The sequence below is a fragment of the Gavialis gangeticus genome, unplaced genomic scaffold, assembly GCF_001723915.1.
Source record: "Gavialis gangeticus isolate Ggan-Ray unplaced genomic scaffold, GavGan_comp1, whole genome shotgun sequence".
NCBI classification, from domain to species: domain Eukaryota; kingdom Metazoa; phylum Chordata; order Crocodylia; family Gavialidae; genus Gavialis; species Gavialis gangeticus.
This window is the reverse complement of record NW_017728994.1, coordinates 52,424,840-52,445,140: the sequence shown is the minus strand read 5'-3', so window position 1 is coordinate 52,445,140 and position 20,301 is coordinate 52,424,840. Positions and strand designations below refer to the sequence as shown.

Genomic DNA, 20,301 nt, shown 5'->3' with positions numbered 1-20,301 from the left:
CCCCCCCCCCCCCCCCCCCCCACCCCCCCCCCCCCCCCACCGCGGCATGCCCTCCTCCCAGTGCACCGCGTAGCTCCAGGCTCACCTTTAGTCCCCTGGGATGCATTGTGCTGTCCTGCTCCCAGATCCAGGGAAGGCAGCAAAAGACAGAGAAGGAAGAGGGAGCCCAGAGACTCCAACTGCGGTCGTAGCCAGAGCAATGGGGGAAGCAGCGGCCAGGCAGAAACCCTGGGGGCTGCAACTTAACTCCTCAAGGACTGCCAGTTGAACAGCCCTAGCTTCAAATACGAGCTATTACTGACTGAGGTGAAGGGTCACATTGTGGCTGGGGTCTGTAACAACACACATCCTCCTGACTTACACACAAGGGGTTAGTAACAAACACTCACCACAAACAGCCGGCAACTGGTTACCCTCTTCGTCCTTAGCTGGGTTTAAGTGGTCCAGGTCACACTGCATTTGTCCCCTGTATTGTGCAATTTCTCCCCATATTTATTATATGTATTTTTTCCTATTAGTGTATTTATAAAAGTGCTAATTTAAAAAAAACCACAAACTAAAAGCCCAGATAGGATGAATTCATTCTACTACATGTGCTTTATGAACAGAGGGATCAGAACTCTGGGTAGAGGTGATCTCTTTTATCAGACCAACCAGATATTTGCAAATAAAAATAAAAATCTTTATTTGCAAGCTTTTGGGCGCACACACCCTTCTTCGGGTATATGAGAATTCAAAGGTTGTAAGATTTCTCCTAGGTGGAAATGAAAATTCATGTCACAGGAGAGCTGAAGGTATAAGATCTCCCATTTGAAAAAGTTTGTTTTGTGCAAATTAGGCCCTTTATGAACAGATGAATTTAGCTCTATAGAACTCAGCACTCAGCATGCCTCTGTGACCCCAAAGACTTTGCCAAGGGGCTGAGGAACTTGCTTCAAAGGATGGCCCAAACGGGAGATGTGATGATGTGTTGCATTACCCTTTCTAATCGATAAGCTGTCTATTACACTAGACAGCTAGTTGCGCAATTCACTCCTCCCTGCCCAAAGTCCCAGAATACAGGGTTTCTGCAAGGAACTTACTAGGGGCTCTCCAACCAAACACAGGCTCAGAGGTGCAGAAAAGGCATGGTGCAGCAGTCTCTGCTCACCTCCGCCATTTCCACTCCCTGCAGCTCATTCACAACTCCTATCCCCACATTTCGTTAGCCTTCAGCAGGGCTGAATGACAACTGCTTATTTCAAAGCTGGGCATGGGGGGGGGGGGGTGGAATTACGACAGCACAAAAGCACATGTACTTGAAAACCATTTCTCCATGCGTTACTATACCTTTCACATTGGCCAATTTAATCTTGAGAGGGTACTATTAAAAAAAATAATAATATGCCTGCAGTTGGGACACTGAGTGCCAAATTCTAGTGCAGAGAGAAGTTTGATGGCTTAGTTATGAACCCACAACAGAAGACAATGGACTGCGGGAATGCTAATACCCTCCCCTCCATAACTGCTCAAAAGGCACTAGTATGATTTATTTCCTAGTTCAAAACATTTTGCCTCATTTTGCAAATAAAAATGTGTTATGTTAAAAAGGCAAAAACTCAGGCATATGTACTACCCATTACATACTCAGGTGATCATCAGAGAACGCTGCTGCCACACTTCTGGAACAAAAATAAGAGCAAAAAACATTGAGACAAGCAGGAGTAAGAATACTCTGGTATGTAATATGCTGCCCTGGATTCAAGGAGTTGTTATATTGCTTCTCCCAGTATAATCCAGGATAATAGGCAGGAACAGCAGAAATCCCACTCAGAAGGTTTGTGGAGCATTTGCCAAAGATGTGCAGTGCTGGCCACAAGAGCTGTGACAGCTGTGTGCATCTTCATCTAGTCAGACTCTTATTAAACCCCTGCTCAAAATCCTAATCTCCCCACTCCAGTGACATACCTAAGATCAATCGTGGTATACGCCCCATCTCTCCCCAGCTTGCCTGCACCCCTTAAGATTTCTTCAAATCACTGTAAAAAGCTCAATTAGGTAATAAGTACAGAAGAAACACCAGTTTGGTCTGAAAGGCCCCAGGAAAGCCATATGGAGAACTCAAAGTTTTGTTCCGAGTCTACATAACTGTACATGACTTCACATATAGAAATAGCTGTTTGCTGGACTACACAGCTTGACCTAGTCTCTTCTTTCCATTAAGGTGCTTGAACAGCACATGCAAATAATAAAACAAACAGGAGGTTTATAACTTCACATCCCTCTAATCACGGAAAACAAACTCAGTTTTTAAGGAAGTCGACTAAATTCTTACTTCAGGGATATCTGGGCCATTGAATGGAGAATCTGGGACAATGAATGGGGAGTGGTGGCACTTAACTTGTGGCACACCAGCAAAAAAGGATGGCCACACCTGAATTATACTATTTGAATCCAAAGTCACTTCCCTTTAAGGCCAGTGAAAAGGTGATAATAGTAATCTGACCCATGGCAATTGTCCTCTCTCAATATTAAAGGAATCCAAACAGCCAGCCTGATATGAATATCGCAATACTACCTACTGCACATGGAAGGAAAGAAGCTCTAATGACAGGACAACATTAAGGCCATATATAAACACACACCATGGTCTAAGAAATATACTAGATCTTTTTATGATACTTAACGTTATCCTATTAATATATGTATTTTTGAATGTCTAGAAAATTTCAGTGGTGCTTTTCCTTTCATCCTACAATTAAAGTTGTCTAATAAAATGCCCAAAATATTTGTTGTTATGCAGAACAAGCAATGACAATGCCTACAAAAGTTTTCCTTTTTTCCTGCCAAAAGTCCAGAAACCCCTTTCCTAACAGACTCCAGAAGTGCCCTGGAAGACTGTGTATAAGCCAAACAAAATGAAGAATATCCAAGGATTTTCATTCATAGCAAGTATAACAGATTATGATTTTTAGAATGCATTTTCTATTCCAAGAACTGATCCAAGACAAGAATCTGTTCAAAGGAATAGCCAAGGACTGCTCAGAAGGTGATTTGGAGGTTATCTGTAATGTTTAGAGTATTTTTTACCTGCATCATTCTGGCTTGGCAATTGATTGTGTTTGCACGTTTGGGGAAGAGAAGAAAAGGGTTTCCAGTTGCTGCCCTTAATTACTGGATGGTACGCTGAGTGTAAATATGAATGGACGTACCTTGAAATAAATATCCCCATGTCCTGTCTTTTTTCCCCCCCCTTGGAATTTTGGCGCACAGATTAGCATTCTGACTTCTACCCATCTCATCAGTTTTATGCCCCCTTTTCATGAGACGTTCCCCAAAACTGTTCAGGGCCCACACCCAAAAGAAGCTATACAGAGATTATGACAAATTGGTCAAGTTATACTGTACTTGCATTGACATTTTCCTATTTTTTTTATTTAACCGTAAAAGCCAGAAGTTATCATTACAAAACCATCCTATGTGTCACACAGAACCTTAACTTAATTGCATCTGCACTTTGTGAAGCAAGTTACATGGAACTTACAATTAAGATTTGATTGTATTTGTGCAATATTCATTTTTGCATTATATTTAAGATCCATACACTTACAACAGATCTTTTAACCATCCTCAAAAGTCTGGCAAGCCAGAGAGAGCCATCTATCCACCATTCTATTTCTGTTATACTGAAAAGGCAATGCATATACACTTACAACATTCATACAGATAGTGTCTAAAAATGGAACTCATGTTAGCCTATTTTCATGCCACATGAGCAGATTAAGCATATTATAGAATTTATATTCTTGAACTCCAAGTTCTTTCCTTTTCCATTGCTCGTCAATACAGATAGAAGTGACATTCTGGCAACAAATTAAGGTTTTCACGCAGGTAGAATTTGCATTGGAAAACAGAAAGGTTGCTGTGGGACAGGGAATAATATATATAGCTTGGATGGTCTGTGAAAGTGTCATGTTCTTTGCAAACTGTCAAAACCTTTGCCAAGAGACAACCAACTGGTAATAATGGAGCATGTGTTGAGGTGAGATTCCTGAAGAAACAAACCAAAAGGTGTACAGGTACTGGCAAATACCATACCCATATGAATGAGTTTATTGGGCTAAGGTTTTACTGAATCATCATAATGCCTACAGAAGTTAGGAAAGAACAGGTTTAAAGAACAGTTAGATGCGAAGGGCAAGACCCCACACCCCACCCAAAAGCAGCCTAGAACACATCAAGGGCTACAGGGTAGCTCTGGTTCCCCAACTGTCCCACATCATGTCAGCTAATACCTATGTTTAGCTAGCAGTACTCATCAGTGAATGGGTGGAAGTAGCAGAAAATGTCACCTCTCTCAAGTATTTTTAAGGTGTAGAAGAAATACTCTTCCATTTGTGTAGCTGACATACAACATTTTTGGTAAACCTTTCATACGGCACAATAGCAGATCTGGAAATATGCTGACAGCCCTAAGTTATCCGTCTACAGATCACAAAGAACCTCTTTTGTGTACGTCAGAAGTCTAAGATATACCATGGGGAAACAGCCTGAGAACACTCCAAAAATTCAAAATGAAATGTTTCCCCTTTCAGTTATGTTTAATCCATTTAAAAACTAGAACTGGTTTAAAGTTGTTCCTCGTTTCTTTGACCTTGATTACAAAATTGGATAAACTGCAAAACATTTTTTCGCTGAAGGATTTCTTTCTTGTCATCTGATGATCAGATGTAAAGAACAAAACAACAACATTTTACTTCCAGTCTCAGAAACAAGATTACAGCATATCCCTCTAAGGGCCCAGCTACACACAAATTAAATCTGGACAGAAACCAGCTATAGAGTTGTTACACATTTTCAAGCACTAGCTTTATAGCTGGCTGGCTCTTTTTACACCTGGATAATCATTTTTAGTGTGAGATAACTACTTTGCATACGTGGCTGGTCTAAATTTATTTTGTGATTAACCAGCTAATTGTATAATAACTACTTTGCACTTGTAGCTGGTCTTACTTTGCACGTATGGTCAGTCTACGTTTACTGCATGGTCAACCAGTTAATCACATAATATATGTAATGTGTAGCAGGGGTCTAAAAGACACAAATGTTCCCTTCTAGTAACTCAACCAGTGTCCATACATACACCCACTGTAGGTATACATATGCTTTAAGCACTCATACTCAAGTTTTTAACCCCTAGGGCCCCATGTGCCCAGTGTCTCCCTGTGCTAAGGGCATTAAGGGCAGCGTGCCCTTTCCATTTCTTAGCTTACTCTCCAATTCAGAATCCCTAAGAATCAAGGATGCTGAGGAAGATGACAAGAGTGGGATGTGGAATGGGCATACGAACACCAAGTCTTGGAGAAGTCCAGTTACTGGAAGCAATTTCCCTTGTCACTTTACCAAATGCAGCATCAGCCTCAGAAGCTTCTGCAATGGAACACTATTTGATAAAGGTAGAGAGAAGTCAGATACAGAAATGTTACTTAAGGAAGCCAACAATTTCCCTGCGTTCTGGTATTCATACTTCATTATACCAATGTCAAGTGCATTGAGTGGCTTGCCCCTCCAACAGCCTGCTATTTCCACAATTGGACTGTCTGCAGAAATGGCTGTGGCTTTGGAACTCTTGGCGGAGGGATTTTTATGACAGGCTTAGTCCTTTACGAGGTGAAAAAGGCAAGGCTCTCTTTACATCAGCTCTCAAAGAATTAGGTTTTGGAAGTACCACTAGGCTGGTCTCTTCAAATGGCAGCCAGATGCTCCCAAGTGCAGTCAGGGTTAAAGCCATGACGCTCTCTCTCTCAGATAGTTCAGACAGGCATAACTTTTTCTGTAAGCAACAAAAGGTTGCTTTAGTAAGCAACAGACTTTGTCAGATGCTATGTATGGACTGGTCCATAAAAATGGAAACACTATTTCTAGCATCTGATGAAATAAGTTATTGCTTACAAAAACTCTGAACCAGTTAATTTCTACAGTGCTGCTCTGCCCTATCTTCTGCCTAACTTCAGACTAACACAGCTAAGCATGCCAGATAGTCCAGTACGGTTGGTAGGGAATCTCATATATCTCATGTCCTTGAGCATAACGGCAATAAAAGGCCTGCAGTGGTTGGCCCCGGGAAGCAAAGAGCTGAGTATACCTCACCCATACTAGGCCCCCTGAAGTCCACCGAAACATGCCATGTCTAAAAATTCAGCAAGTGAGGCTGGTCTAGGCTTGTTGTTATAGGATGCTCAGGCCTGCCAGAGACTGAGGACTCCACAGCGCATACTGGGAACAAGCCTAGAACAGCCTCAAATGCAAGCTTTATAGTCCAGAGCATGCCTCCAGACTCAGATGAGTACTGTGCATGTTGGTTCCAATTTTACAAAGCGGATTGGAAGATGAGAAATAGAAAAAGTAGTCTTACCAAGCAGACTCCAAAAGGACTCTGAGGCTGCACTAGGAAGGATAATGGAGGCCCAAAGAAAGCAGAAGAAATACAGACATCTCAAAGGGGGAAAAGCAAAAAAATTAAAACACGGGCAAAAGCCTTCAAAAGAGCTGTAGGCCAAATTCAGCCTGAGCAGACTGGGAAGAGCACCGTCTCAAACCTAGGAAGTAGAGAGGAACTGAGGAGCAAAGGGTACACTGACCCCCCTGCACTAAGCACATAGGGTGAAGACTGGCAGGGTGCATATGCACTGGTGATGTTAGGGCAGAAAAGCAGCTAGGCTTGGGTGCTTGAGGCATTTGCACATCTCAGTAGGAAGGCATACCGATAAGTAGTTGAAGGAGGAATTACTTTTTTGCTGAATGTTTTAGAAGGAGGAAATGTCTCTCCCACCAAGAAAACTGGTTTGTAATTAGCCCAAGTGCTAGCCATTAAATATTAATGTATGAACCTGCATGCTCTACACAGCTCTTACCGAGTAAAGGAGTTCAACAGCTGATGCCTACACTCCATGGCAGAATGGCAAACATCCACCATGTGACCTGATCCACATTCATTTGAGGAGAGCTAAACACATGTTCTCTCTAAAAAAAGAAAACAACTCAATTTCCCAATTCTTTCCAAGGGGTCAAAAGCTTTTCTTTAATTCTCAAATCTCTAATATTCCTTCAGGATAAAAACCCATTGCTCAAGAGGAGGCTACGGACTGTATAGTGATTAAAAGCTAAAGAGAGCCTGATCCTGAGGGCAGAGAAGTACTGTGACCTCCCAAAAATGCGCACGGGAGTTGACCCTCCTGACCCCAAGAGCTCCATTGGGCAAAAGTAGGGAGGGCACAAGCGGGAGGGCAACAGGCAATTTCTAGACACTTGTCTTCTACTAAACTACAGATTCTCTTCTCCACTTAGTGCATTCACATTTTGGCTTGTAGCTTGCTAAACACTCATTTCTGAAGGTAATGAGTTCAAAAGATTGCACGCAAGAGATATCTGAAGCAACAAATCGCAAATTATTTCTCCATTTGTGATAACTGCAATTCATCTGCCCTATTCCCCAAGTAAGTTTTGTGCCTTTTTCATCTGAAGAAAAGAAATGCTAAAAACCACAGCATGTTACATGCATATCAACACAACAGGACACCTAGGTACTGTGAAGGACTCTGCAGAAGGGCTTCCACCACCTTGGCTGCTGTCTGTTAACATCATGTTTTATGACTTTTCCATGGAAACCTGCTGCAAACATACAAATGTTCTTGTTACATTGGATTTTGAACAGAAATTCGTTTGTGAAAATTCACGAGGGCCACAGCCATTGCCAACCACCTAATGAAATTATAATGGCCTTCACTATATCCAGCGCAGCAGAGACACGACACTCGCTCTCTCAGGGTGCAGCTGCTGTCACAGATTCTTCACATGCTCTTACTGAACTGAAGAGAGATAGATGGACATGGTCATTTTTAAATCCTTTTTCCTGTAAGCAAGAGCCTGACTGAACAGTGAAATCAATGGCAAAATTATCAGCCAATCCATAGGACACTGAAGGCAATGACTTCTACCAGCTTTAATAGGCTTTGGGTTAACATCTGTATAGAGGAACTCTATATCAGAGTGCAGACAGGGACACAGGTTGCATGCAACACTTCTACACTAATACATATTTGCAAAGAAAAAAAAATCTAAAACTAACAAAGCAAAGTTTGTTTTTAATCACACAAATGCATAAGAGAGAAAAACTAGTCTCCTTACCTTAATTTTTCTCTCTCATAATGGAGGGCATCCACTGGTCTGCACATTACTCACGGATTAGATCTGTTCGCTCCACCCAAAGGGAGGCAGAAAAATTCTACCCTGGAAGGAGACGTGGTATGATATTTCAGGAGGACTGATTTCTTTTCTTTTCTTTTTTGTTTTGTTTTGATTGTTAAGGGCATTGTGTACCAGTGTGAAAATTTATATTATAAATAGGAAGCTCACTTCACTGTTGTAATGGAGCAATAGTGTCATTCCATAATCTCTTCTGACTCTCTTTAAAGAGCATCTCTTCTCTGAAGAAAGGCTTTTATGTAAAGATGGCACTTATTCAAGAGTTCAACCTCTTATGTGTACAGCAGAGCCCTCTTTCTAATGCAGTGACTAAAGTATTTTCCTGATATTTGAACTCCTGTGACACTTCACAGGAAACAAACTCTTGGACAGCAAGTTGGATTCCCTTCTTTCCGGCTCATCCGAATCAATTTACTAACATTTTGCTCATTTTTACCTATAAGGTCACTGAAAAACAATGCAACTGCAGCGGTTAAGCTGACAATACACGCGACCTTTCATAGTGCTAGTGGTGATGCCTAAAAGATGGGAAAAGTTCTGCTCGACTTTCTGATTTTGAAAGGCTGGAAATTAGAAGAGACCTTTTTTAAAAAGAAGTTGAAATTGAGCACCTTTAAATACAGAATGCATGGATACATGCACAAGAAGTTAAACTTCCAGGTACCAATTTTTACAGTCATCCTTCACAATGCCTTGTCAGTACAAAGCAAGAAAAGAAGAAAAAAAAAAAAGGCTTTTGTGTTGCATTTTCAGAATGAAGCAATTTAGTTTTCAACTATGAGAAATAACTTCTCTTTGCCAATACTCTTTAATTATTAAGGTTATTTTTGTCCATTTTACAACAGGAAGCTATGAGAGGAACCTCTTGAAGGTCCACACACATTTTTGCTTAATATTTAAAAGACAATGGTTAAAGCCGTGACAAACTGTAGCTACTGATTATTGAAGTAATTTGGAAGGCAGGCCAATGCTCTCTTTTAGGATAGGACTCACAACAAAGTCAATATTGGGTTAGTTATGACACTTGTTGTTCTAATACTTTAATGGCCCATTGTTCACTCACGATTGCCTCAGCAAGATAAAACACTGAAAACCAGCATTTCCTGACAGGAAGTGAATTCCCACTGTGCATTATAGGCCATCAGCCAAGATCTCTGTTCACAGAAGGAGTGGCAATCTTCTTCTGTGATTGCAGAATGACAGAGAAATAATGGTTTTAGCTTATTAATAAGTATGTGGCTTGTGCATTCTGCAGATCAAGCTGTCACTGCATTGTATTTTGTGTGATTTATTGTTCAACAGTTTAAAAAAAAGTACCTCAATCTATGTGCATGCCCAATTATAATTATTCCTGGGACAGTCTGTACTGTACGTGAAATCCAACATTGAAAGATTAGGTTCAGACTCAGAACTTCTAAGATTCAGAGAAAATAATATGTCTAAAATTGTTAAAATCCAGTTATATGGTAACCTTTCTAAAGTGTAAACATATAAGACAACATCAAACTCCCTTCTCAAGTTACTCAAATTCAGTAACTTTTTTGGTTAATTTTATTTTTTGATCACATGCATTTCTACAGTAGCACAAGTGTTAAAATAGGTTACAGGTTTCCTTTGCTTTATGCAGTACATGAGTCCCTGGAAAACAGCACATAACTCAAATTCACATAAAGGGGACACACTTTACAATGAAACAAATAGGGATACGTTCCAAGACCTCAACTGTCCTGACTCCCATGCCCATTTCTACCACTTTTACATGACAATTTTGGTATTCACCAACAGCAGACAGTGCACACAAGCACAGGGCACTATCATAACACGGATGGCAACAACAGAAACTCATGTCACAGACAACGAGCGAGGAGCACAGATCCACATAGGAGACTATATTTTGGTGTGCGTCACTCCCACAATGCACCACACAAAGCAGCTGACTGTGGGCTTCCACCACACCGATTGCATAAGAGTGAATTTACCTTGCATATAATGAACTTCTGGTATAAAAAGGGTCATTGTGTAAGAGCGAATTTGCACATACAGAACCTGCATCAACCGAGGGAAACCTGTATACGAAACATATGCTACAGACAATAGGTACATGCTCAGACATACAACTGAAAGACCTGGCGTAGACAGGTAGACAAGCAAATTAATCCAACAGTGTATGGTAAGTTCAAAAGTCACTTGCTACAAGTTTTCACTATATCTACTCTTCCAATTAACAAGCGCACTAAAGATAATTAACATTCTGCTAGTAAGACTTCTTACTGTCTGCAATAACACAGTAATAATGAAAATGTGCTCTGTCTCCATCAAATCTACCAGAAACATTTTAAGAATCTGTTCTCCCATTGATATGCACACATGACTCCCATTATCCTTAATGAGAACAAGGCGAGTGCATTCAATGGGAGAACAGTCTCCTGAGATTGCATAAGTGAACGGAGGCATAATTGAGATGTAGCATAGAAAGCTACGGAGCACGACTTTTCTGCAAGGTAACAGAGGAATGAATTATTTTCCAGAATTTTCCCTGCCAAAGCTCTCCGTCTGTGCTGCAGTTTAAAATCTCCTACCTTTGCGTAGTGAAAGTCTTTTTTTATTGTGGTGAAATTATGGATAATCCAACCAAATGCTGAACCACTTTGCCTTCATGGAGATTTATTTTTGGATATGGAAACACAACTGCAAACATACATTAAAGAAAACCCCCCAAAAACCAAGTATTCTTTCAGTCTCTATTGATTCCTGGCATTCCATAATTCCCGCTCCTGAAACACCATGTAAATTTGTTGAGGGAGCCGTAAATTCAAGTTCACCACTCGGGCTGCTTCCTCAGCACCAATCAGAAAACTCTAGTTCTAGTCAATTTCTGTCACTTTCAGTGCCCAATGAAGCGAGAAAATGGATTAGAGCACTAGAATGTGGAAACAATGCAAAACAACTATGACAAAGCTGAGTACAGAATGAATGCCACTAAAAAAAAGAAAATCAAAACAAAACCACACATTATTAAAGAAATATTTATTTCTAGATGTTGAAATAGAAGCTGTTTCTAGGAATTTTTTAAAATATAATTCTTCATAAAGAAACTTTAAAATGTCAAATGTAGCTTTACAAGAAACTGCAGCATAGCAAGGAGCAGTTGCATTTTTTGGGCATCAGCAAACTCTAGAAGTAAGGAAATAAAATGTGTAATATGTCTTGCATCACTCCAGACTATTATAGATGCACCCATAAAACTTAATGCACACAACACATTCCTATTATTTTACATCTGAACAAACATTGCATCTATACAGAGTAATAAACATTCATGACAACACATGCTTTCCTATAAAATTTTACCCATTTTGATTTAATAATCTAAGATACCAAGCTAAAGCAAAACGCATGTGACCCACGTTGTGTTCTATTTTAGAGCTACAGGTTTAATTTTGATTTAACCCATACACAGTTTAAAATACATCCTCTGTGTTTGATTTAGTGCAGTTGAAATAAATCTTACAGTGAGTTCCTGAAGTTGCCTACATCACATCAGGCTCAGAAAAAGATTCAGTTGTGATATAGCCACATTCATCTAAGCCACTGACATGTACTGCAAACCAGAAGCCTAATCCAGCTCCTACTGAAATTTAAGTTCCCGCTGATTTACATGGGATCAGGAAAAGACTCCATGTTCCTAAGAGAAACACAGTTCACCAAGACAACTGAGGAAGTGAGCAGAAGAAGAAAACCTGGATTAACTGAGTAGGCCGGAAAAACATCAGAAGACAACAACAACAACAAAACCTCAACTCACCATTCACATCACCTCACTGAAGTTTGGAACAAAAAAAGTTTGAAGCAGAAAGGAATCAAAATATGCTTCAAGAAGAACTTTCTGCTGCATCCCTTCCCAACAGCTCTGTCAAATACATGCAGCAGCAACAGCACAAAGCATCTTTATGGTAGGAATAAAAGGCTCTTTACATGCTCCTTTTATTTTTTATTGAATGAACCCACTCTTACACAAAGTTCATGCCACGATGTCTCGAGCTTCAGCACTGCCAGACCATGGATGTGTCAGTGAACTGAATCATGCAAGTTACATACAGAGCAAATCTCAAGGATGTATTAACTGCATTTGGCACTTATTTATTGGATCCAACCTATAAAAAAAATGGTCGATTAAGAAAATGTCTAATATACAAGCACTTCACAATATTTTGTGGTCAGTGAAGGGTTTTTAAATGTTCTTAAGTTTGAAGTCTTGAAAATCAAGCGTTTCACCACAACCACCTGAACAGTTCTCTCCACAATTTCAGTTACTTTCCTGCATAGAGAAACTGTGGTTGTTAATTAAGAAGGAAAGCCACAAACTCCTCCCAGATACAGCATTAATCCTGCACGTGGTTTACTGTTGCTATAGAACTGAAAACACATATAAACTGTTTCTCTCTCTATGCAAGTACATTGCACCAGACATCATATTGCTTAAAAAAAATTAAGCTGTAGTTTAAAACAGATAACATGTGATGTGGCCACTCTGAAGAAAACTTAGCTTAGAAATGACCTTTGTGATTTTTCAAGCTATCCAGTTTATGCAACAGAGCAAGGGTGGAGCACTTTCTGAAAAAAGAACCCACAACTCTCAAGCTGCAGAGAATGCAAATTCACACATGTGTAGCAAGTACCACCAGCAAGCATTCATGAGAGCTACAGCACCATATTGCTGCAGCCTCTCCAGGACAAGAAATTCCCCATGCGATAAAACAGACTTACTGAATCCATTCTAGCAACATTTAGGGGCCGTACATTTTCCCACATTTAAAACTTTTGCAATAAAATGGACTTACTGAATCCATTCCATCAGCTCTTAGGGGCAGTACATTTTCCCACATTTAAACTTTAAAGTCAGGCATGCTGGAAAAGAACTGGTATGAAAGCTTCTTAGAAACTGTTTAGATCCTAAACTGAGTTTTAGCAGGTTTCATACACTCATTGTAAAGGAAATCACGTATGATGTGTTTCACCTCTTTCATATCATTCTGTAGTGCTTTATAAGCACAGACTTGTTATTAGCCAGTACTATAGACCTATATGCCAGTAAGATAGCAAACAACATTTTCATTTATCAGAGTAACTGAATTACAAAAAACCCTCAGCTAAACTAACTAAAATTTCCAGCCTGGCTGACAAAGGTCATAAAAACCAGAAAACATAAAACAAGGCAAAGCTTTCTGGTAAAGCCTGCCGGCGCCCCCCTCCCACCCCTCCAACACATACCGTTCCAAAACAAATCACTTTTGTTTTAAGCAGAGATCTGCCCTTTATTTCCCAAACACCACCCACTCTTTCAAATAAACAAGTGATCTGATGTTGTGTAGGAATTTTAATTGTTTCCATAACTCTTACTACCTGCCAAAAAAGTCCTTAATATGACATATTTAGGATGGGGTGCACCAACGATACGCCCATTTAAAATCAAATAATTATGTACAGATACAGAAATCATGTCTTGTATAAGGGCTTTAACTTGTGTGTAGATAATTCACTTTTTTGCAGTATCAGAAAACAGAAGTTTAAAAAGAAATTGTTCTCTTAGTTCATCAGTCCCGTCAACTCTTGTGAAAGCAAACAGGGGTAAGGAAAATGCACTAATACTACTCTGAGCTTTCTTAATCTTACTGCAGTTCTCCAAGAACTTAAAAACATTTTGGTCCAAGTTCTGCCACATGTCCTCACATTAAGCAGCACCTTGCATAACAACATTACTAGCTTCATTTAGATCCCGGCTGTCCAGCTTCTGGACGTCTTGGGGCCACACACCACAGGAACCACAGACCCAGGAGTCGCGTGCTGCATATGCCCCTTCTACAGCTTCCCCCTGCTCCATCTGCAGCATGGGCAGGCTGGTACCTGCCCTCTGCCCTCTTACAGCCATGTGGGTAGCCCCCCATCTCTCACACAGCACAAGCAGCCCGGCTTCTCTCTGCTATGGCACACTACCCACCTGCACTGAAGACAGCCCAGCTCCCTTCTTTGCTGCACATGCAGCTCAGGCACTCCAGCCCCTTCGAAGCCACTGGGACAGGAACAACCAAGAGGGCAGGAAGGGGTGGAAAAGAGTGGCAGCTGAGCAGGAACTCACAGGCTACATGCCAGCCCTTCAGGGGTCACAAGCAGCCTGCCAGTTCAACTGCCCTGATTTAAATCACCAGTGGGTATACTTTGTACTAAGGTGCTACTCAACGCTACTGTGGAGGGTGGGAGCTGATTTTGAATCCCTGGACCAGATCTTATTACCCCTATTAATGAACTTAGGTACTTAAGTGCCATCCTATTTCTCCATGGTTAAGTGCTGGAAACCTGTAAACTCAAAAGGCAAAATGTGCTCCCCCTTGGTACATTTTTGTGACTTAGTCTTAAGGCTTAGATGATTCTGTGCTCCAAAACTAGACGAGCTAATGATTTTTCAAGGAACTTGAGGATGAACCTAGACCGCACTTAGCCTCTAAACAAGTGGATTATGAGCTGGTCCCATATATTTATAAAACTCAACATTATTCAGATATTTACTAAAAATGTTCTCTAATATAGCCATTAAAAAAATAAAAATAAAACTCTTAATAGAAGCCCTAAGGACTTGTTACAGAAAAAAAAAAAGGATTTGCTAGTAAAACTTATTTTACTTGGAGAACAGGTACATCATATCCTGGGAAACCTTTACTAAATGCAGAGTAGGCCTAAAAGGCCCTCTACAGCATGATATCTCTTATTAGACCAACTAAATAGTTGGAGAACACTATTTAAGCAAGCTTTTGGGTCCAAAAACCCTTTGTGAGGCTAAGGAAGTTTCAGCGGTTGGTGTGCGCTCTTCCTGGATGGAATGAAAAGTAAAAAACCCAGGGGCTGGGCTGGTATGCGTACAAGACAGGCAGTCAGTGAACGTGTAGATTGAGGAGTCAGTGGGTGATTGACTCCTCAGTCTACACGTTCACTGACTGCCTGTCTTGTACGCATACCAGCCCAGCCCCTGGGTTTTTTACTTTTCATTCCATCCAGGAAGAGCGCACACCAACCGCTGAAACTTCCTTAGCCTCACAAAGGGTTTTTGGACCCAAAAGCTTGCTTAAATAGTGTTCTCCAACTATTTAGTTGGTCTAATAAGAGATATCAGATTCACCCAAAGAACCTTGTCTGCCTATGTCCTTAGCCCAACACGGCTACAACCTACACCCCTCTACAGCATGATGAATTCAAATGGATTTAAAAACAATGGGAAAATTGTCTTCAGGATTTAGAGGATGGAAACTAGCAAAATATTATCTTTATCAGTACACCACAGATTTTTTTCCACTGATATTAATACTAAAATCAGCAAGTCACAGACCCTCTCACCTTCAATGTTTGGAAGCTGCTCTTGAATGCACTTTTTGATTTGTGATGTGTTGAAGGAGGGCTGACAAACCTTTGCTCTGGCATGCAACGTTGCTGATAACATGTGGCTTTCCAATCCCATGATGGAAGTAAAAACCTCCTGACTACTCCCCTTAGGGCCAAAACATGACTATTTATTATACTACCATATATAGCACACGATCCATTAATGTTATTGTTTTAGAGCTACAGGTATAGGGGCAAGATTTTAGAAACTGACTTCTGATTTTGGAGACCTGTTGAAGCAGCCTCATTTTCACAATCTGAAAGTCAAGATCCCTTTCCAGGTTATTGGGTTGAACACCTAAAAGTCACTAGTGAAAATCCTGGCCAGAACGTCTGTATTGAATTTACATTTAATGCCACAGATTTTCAGAACACAGCAGAGAAAATTTTATGCTGGTGTATGTGAATCCAAATGAATGTATACATTTTAATCATCTTAGATTGGCTACTGCTGAAAATGTCTGTTTTCCTCAAAATCTAAAAAAACCCTTGCCTTTCACAGCTGCAAAGGAAATGACAAGAGAAGAAAAACAGAGTCAGTATATATCAGCAATTAATTCCATCCACAACTTCCCAGCTGTTTGCGCATGGAAGAATCAGCCTGTTTCCTTTAGGGGCTTTTGCCATTGAAAACTGATACCGCACTTTCAGAGACACAAGCTGTTTGTAACATGTTAGGAATGTGTGCTGGATCACAGAGTCAAAGAAGAAGAAATGAAATCCAGATCTGACTCTTTGTAGCTTGCCAGCATATTGTGTATCTACACTAAGAGGATAAGCTTACCCCTCTTCTCCTCTCCCACTCCCCCAGATAAGCATAGAAAAAACTGCCAGCAAAGTTAGATTAAGGGTCTAGAACAGACACTATTACGATTGGCAAAGACGACATGCAAAATTCTCAAAAATCCACATGTCCATGGCATATGAAATATGCCAAAATTTTATTGCTGCTTGCCAAACAGGTAGATTCCAGGACACCACCTTAAAGTGGTTGAGTTTACTTTCACCTTGGAAGTATGAGAGAGCAGATTCTCTCAGTTAAGCATACATAATGGGCCAACTTCTTGTCTCATTTATTCTTGAGATGCAGTAGCTATAGACAAGGGCAGAATTTCGTTCAGTATATTTAAGGTTATTATACAGAAATGTGTTCTTGTGGATTTCAAGGTAGGCACAACTTTAGTAGAGCATGGATCCCTTACTGGGTGCATTGCCACAAGATGCTACTGCACAGTTGCTACTGCACATTTATTTAGTATTTGTATTAGCAAGTACTAAATAAATGTGCAGTAAACAGAGTTACTGCGCAGTAGTATCGGTGAACACTTTTTAGATGATGCTACTGAACAGCAGCCTAATATGGCGCAGTAGTGTATTAGGACTTCATGCTGTGACACGCTACTACGCAGTCAGTGTCTCGAGTAAACACGCACGCTGTGGGGCAAAACTTGATTCTCCAGAGATGCAATGACTATATTAAATCACATATGTTCGCTCTTATCATTCAACTCAAAATCACATGACTAAAAGAGAGATCCTTTGGCCTTTACTAATAAAAAAAAATACTCACAGGCTATCCACTCTGTGGGCTAGCCACTAAAGCAGTACTTTTCAACCTTTTTTCTACCAGGACTCATTTGTAAAAATCAATGGCCAGTCCCAACCCAGCATCCCTCACTCCCAACCTGCCGCTCCCCAGCCCCACAGTGTGTGGGGCAGGGGTGGGTGTGGGGAGGCATGGGGGGCCCCAAGCATCCCCTTGCAGGCTGGAACTCTGCCAGCCTGCAAGGAAAAAGCCATGGTTTCCTACGTTTTCTCCTTTAAAGGAGAATCCATTTTTAAAAAGTTTGTTGATGCAGTTTTAAAAGTTTATTCATGACCCTTTCATATATTTTTGCAACCTATTTTTGGGTGGCAACCCACACGTTCAGAAACGCTGCACAAGAGGGCAACTTCATATAAGCACATACTAATTCCTACCATGTTACATTAGTACTCATAAAAAGCCATACAACAAGCTGTTGCCAGTAAAAAAACAAACAAACCAGATTTCCTTAAGCTATACATGGGCCTGCCCTCAATGACCATTTGGAAACTGCAGCTAGTGCAGAATAAACTCACATGATTTCTGATGGATATGGGTCACCAGAGCAGCAACTCTAGTTCTCCAGAGTCTGCACTGGCTTACAATAGCTTTCTGGGTACAATACAAGGTGCTGGTCTTGACCTTCAAGGCCCTAAACAGTATGGGCCCTATATATCTAAGGGGCCACTTCTCCTTTATGCCCCACTGCAATCCTCAAGGTCAGCCCAGAGCAAATGGTCTGTTAGTACAATCAGCGTGCCAAGCTTCATTGATTAAAACACATGGGAGATCATTCTTAGCAGTCATTCCTCAGCTTGGAACTCCTGCCCCATCTTGAGGCCTGCCAGAACCCAAATCTGGACATCTTCCGGAAGTGCTGTGAGACTTTCTATCTGGGCAGGTGTTTGGCAAGCAAGGCTAAGCTGAGATATTGTTTAGGAAGTTCTGGATTTATATTTTATTTTGAAATTCCACTAGCTATTCTGTGTTCTGGCTCTTATGGCAAGCCACCCACCGTCTTTGTTTGGAAGGGTGGCAAATAAATAATTTTGTTTGACAATTTCAAAGTGCAACTCTTAGCAGTAAGAAATACATTGCAGAAATCTTCATAAGTTGAAAAACAAGAGTCCTTCTGTAAAGTATCATCTTATAGGCTGACTGGAATCATAGCTAGTTAACTAAGTTAGCTAAACTAAACCTTCATGCTCCAAAGAGTCCTGAGAATCTTAATATGTGTTACAAGTGGCTGCCACCGACCTCATGACTCACCTTGAGGAAAGTTTATTACCATCATTTATACTTGGCTGAACTAATTGCAAAGATGAACATTGTTAGAAATGTTATGGAATAAAGTACTGTGTCTGTAACATAATGAAACAAACATGAAATAACCCTATTTACTCTTTTAGGTAATATAATGTATTCCATAAAATATCACTTATTTATGGATTCTTTACATACATACTGTAATATATATAAACCACATATATACGCATACACATAGGAAACTTCAAAACCACATGAACTTCCAAGGATTTAGTTTCCCAGAGGATTTATATATCAGTGCCCATGACTGATTGGAAACGGGTATTAATTGTTTAAATCACCTTCCTTCTTTATCCCATTTAAGTAGGGTGACCATATGTCCCATTTTAACTGCGACAGTCCTGATTTCAGAGGCTGGTCCTGGCTGGCTATTGGGAATTATAATGGGCGCCTTCGAAATGCAGGGGTGCGGGGCGTGGTCTGACCAGGAGTCAAAGCAGCATGGAGTGCCTTGCAGCCAGCACAGCCCTGCCCCACAGACTTGTGAAAGCATGGGGGAGATGCGGGGGCAGTGTCCCAGATTTCCCAGATGATGTCCTGATTTCCATATGGTCAGCCTGCTTTTAAGCCAAGGAGTCAAAAAAATACCAGGGTGAATGAAACCAATGTAGATTTTATCAAAAGGCCTGAATAACTTTATCTAGAAAACTATTTATAAATAGCCCCATAGTCAAAGGGAGGCACAGTCAACACCTACAACAATGCTCTTTTCTACCTCTATGTTTTCATTTACTCAACCCTTTTAGACAAGCTCCTTTGGGGATGAATTCTATGTTCAGTGTCTGCCTCACTGAGTTTTTGGAAAGGTCCAACAAAATCATGGCCATTTCCAAGTTATGTAATATTTAGAATATTAGATTAAAAACATATTTTAAAAAATCATGTTCCTCTGCACATGACCAATCAGGAAGATGGCACACACCTAACTCTCCAGAGGTAGTAAAAATTGCACTGACTGGTTGACCAAGCCAAAAAAAAAAATTGTAAGAAATTGGGTTACAAGTTCTCTGCATGGGAACTTTGTAATTCAAACCAACATTACTATATTGAACAGGAATGCCAAATGGTAATGTTTCAGTTTCACAGTTGGTCGGGTCGGAAGGGACCTCAGCAGATCATCAAGTTAGACCCCATGCCATGGCAGGAAAGGATGCTGGGGTCAAACGAGGCCTGCAATGGAGAAGTCAACCGGTGCTTACGCAGTTGGTGCTGCCAGGCAGGCCTTGGGTTCCTACATAATGACCCATGTTTTCGGGTGGGGGACTTGCTGAGGTGGGATGGGCTTCACGTCTCTCCTAAAGGCAAGCATGTCTTCTCTTCCAGGTTGGCTGATCTTGTATGGCGAGCTTTAAGCTAGCCTCGCCGGGGGAGGAGGCTGCAGGAAAACGAGGAGACACCACCCAAGCAAGACAGGTGACAAATGCTAGGAGTGCCCAGGTAAGAAACAGGGGTCCAGACAGTCTCCCAAATCGGGGGGTGGCACATGCAGCTAGGCAAGACCTTAAATGCCTGTATACCAATGCTCGTAGTATGGGGAACAAACAGGAGGAACTCACCCTCAGAATAGCCAGTTCAGACCCAGACATAATAGGGCTTACAGAAACGTGGTGGGATTCATCCCACGACTGGGCAGTTAGCATTAGGGGTATAGGCTTTACAGGCGGGACAGAGAAGGGAGGAAAGGTGGGGGCGTGGCACTCTATGTCAAAGAGCAA

At 41.0% G+C, this 20,301-nt stretch overlaps 1 protein-coding gene across 7 annotated transcripts in view; it reads right to left on the bottom strand.

Moving 5' to 3' along the window:
* ADD3 (adducin 3) overlaps nt 1-20,301 on the bottom strand; it is a 184,050-nt gene that overhangs the window by 56,619 nt on the left and 107,130 nt on the right. For 3 of the 7 annotated variants that reach the window (XM_019502784.1, XM_019502782.1, XM_019502783.1), the window contains exon 3: nt 8,167-8,268. The exons of the other annotated variants lie outside the window; for them this stretch is intronic. The gene's annotated coding sequence lies outside the window, so the exon portion shown is untranslated. The remainder of the gene's footprint in view (nt 1-8,166; nt 8,269-20,301) is intronic. 7 annotated transcript variants of the gene reach the window in all.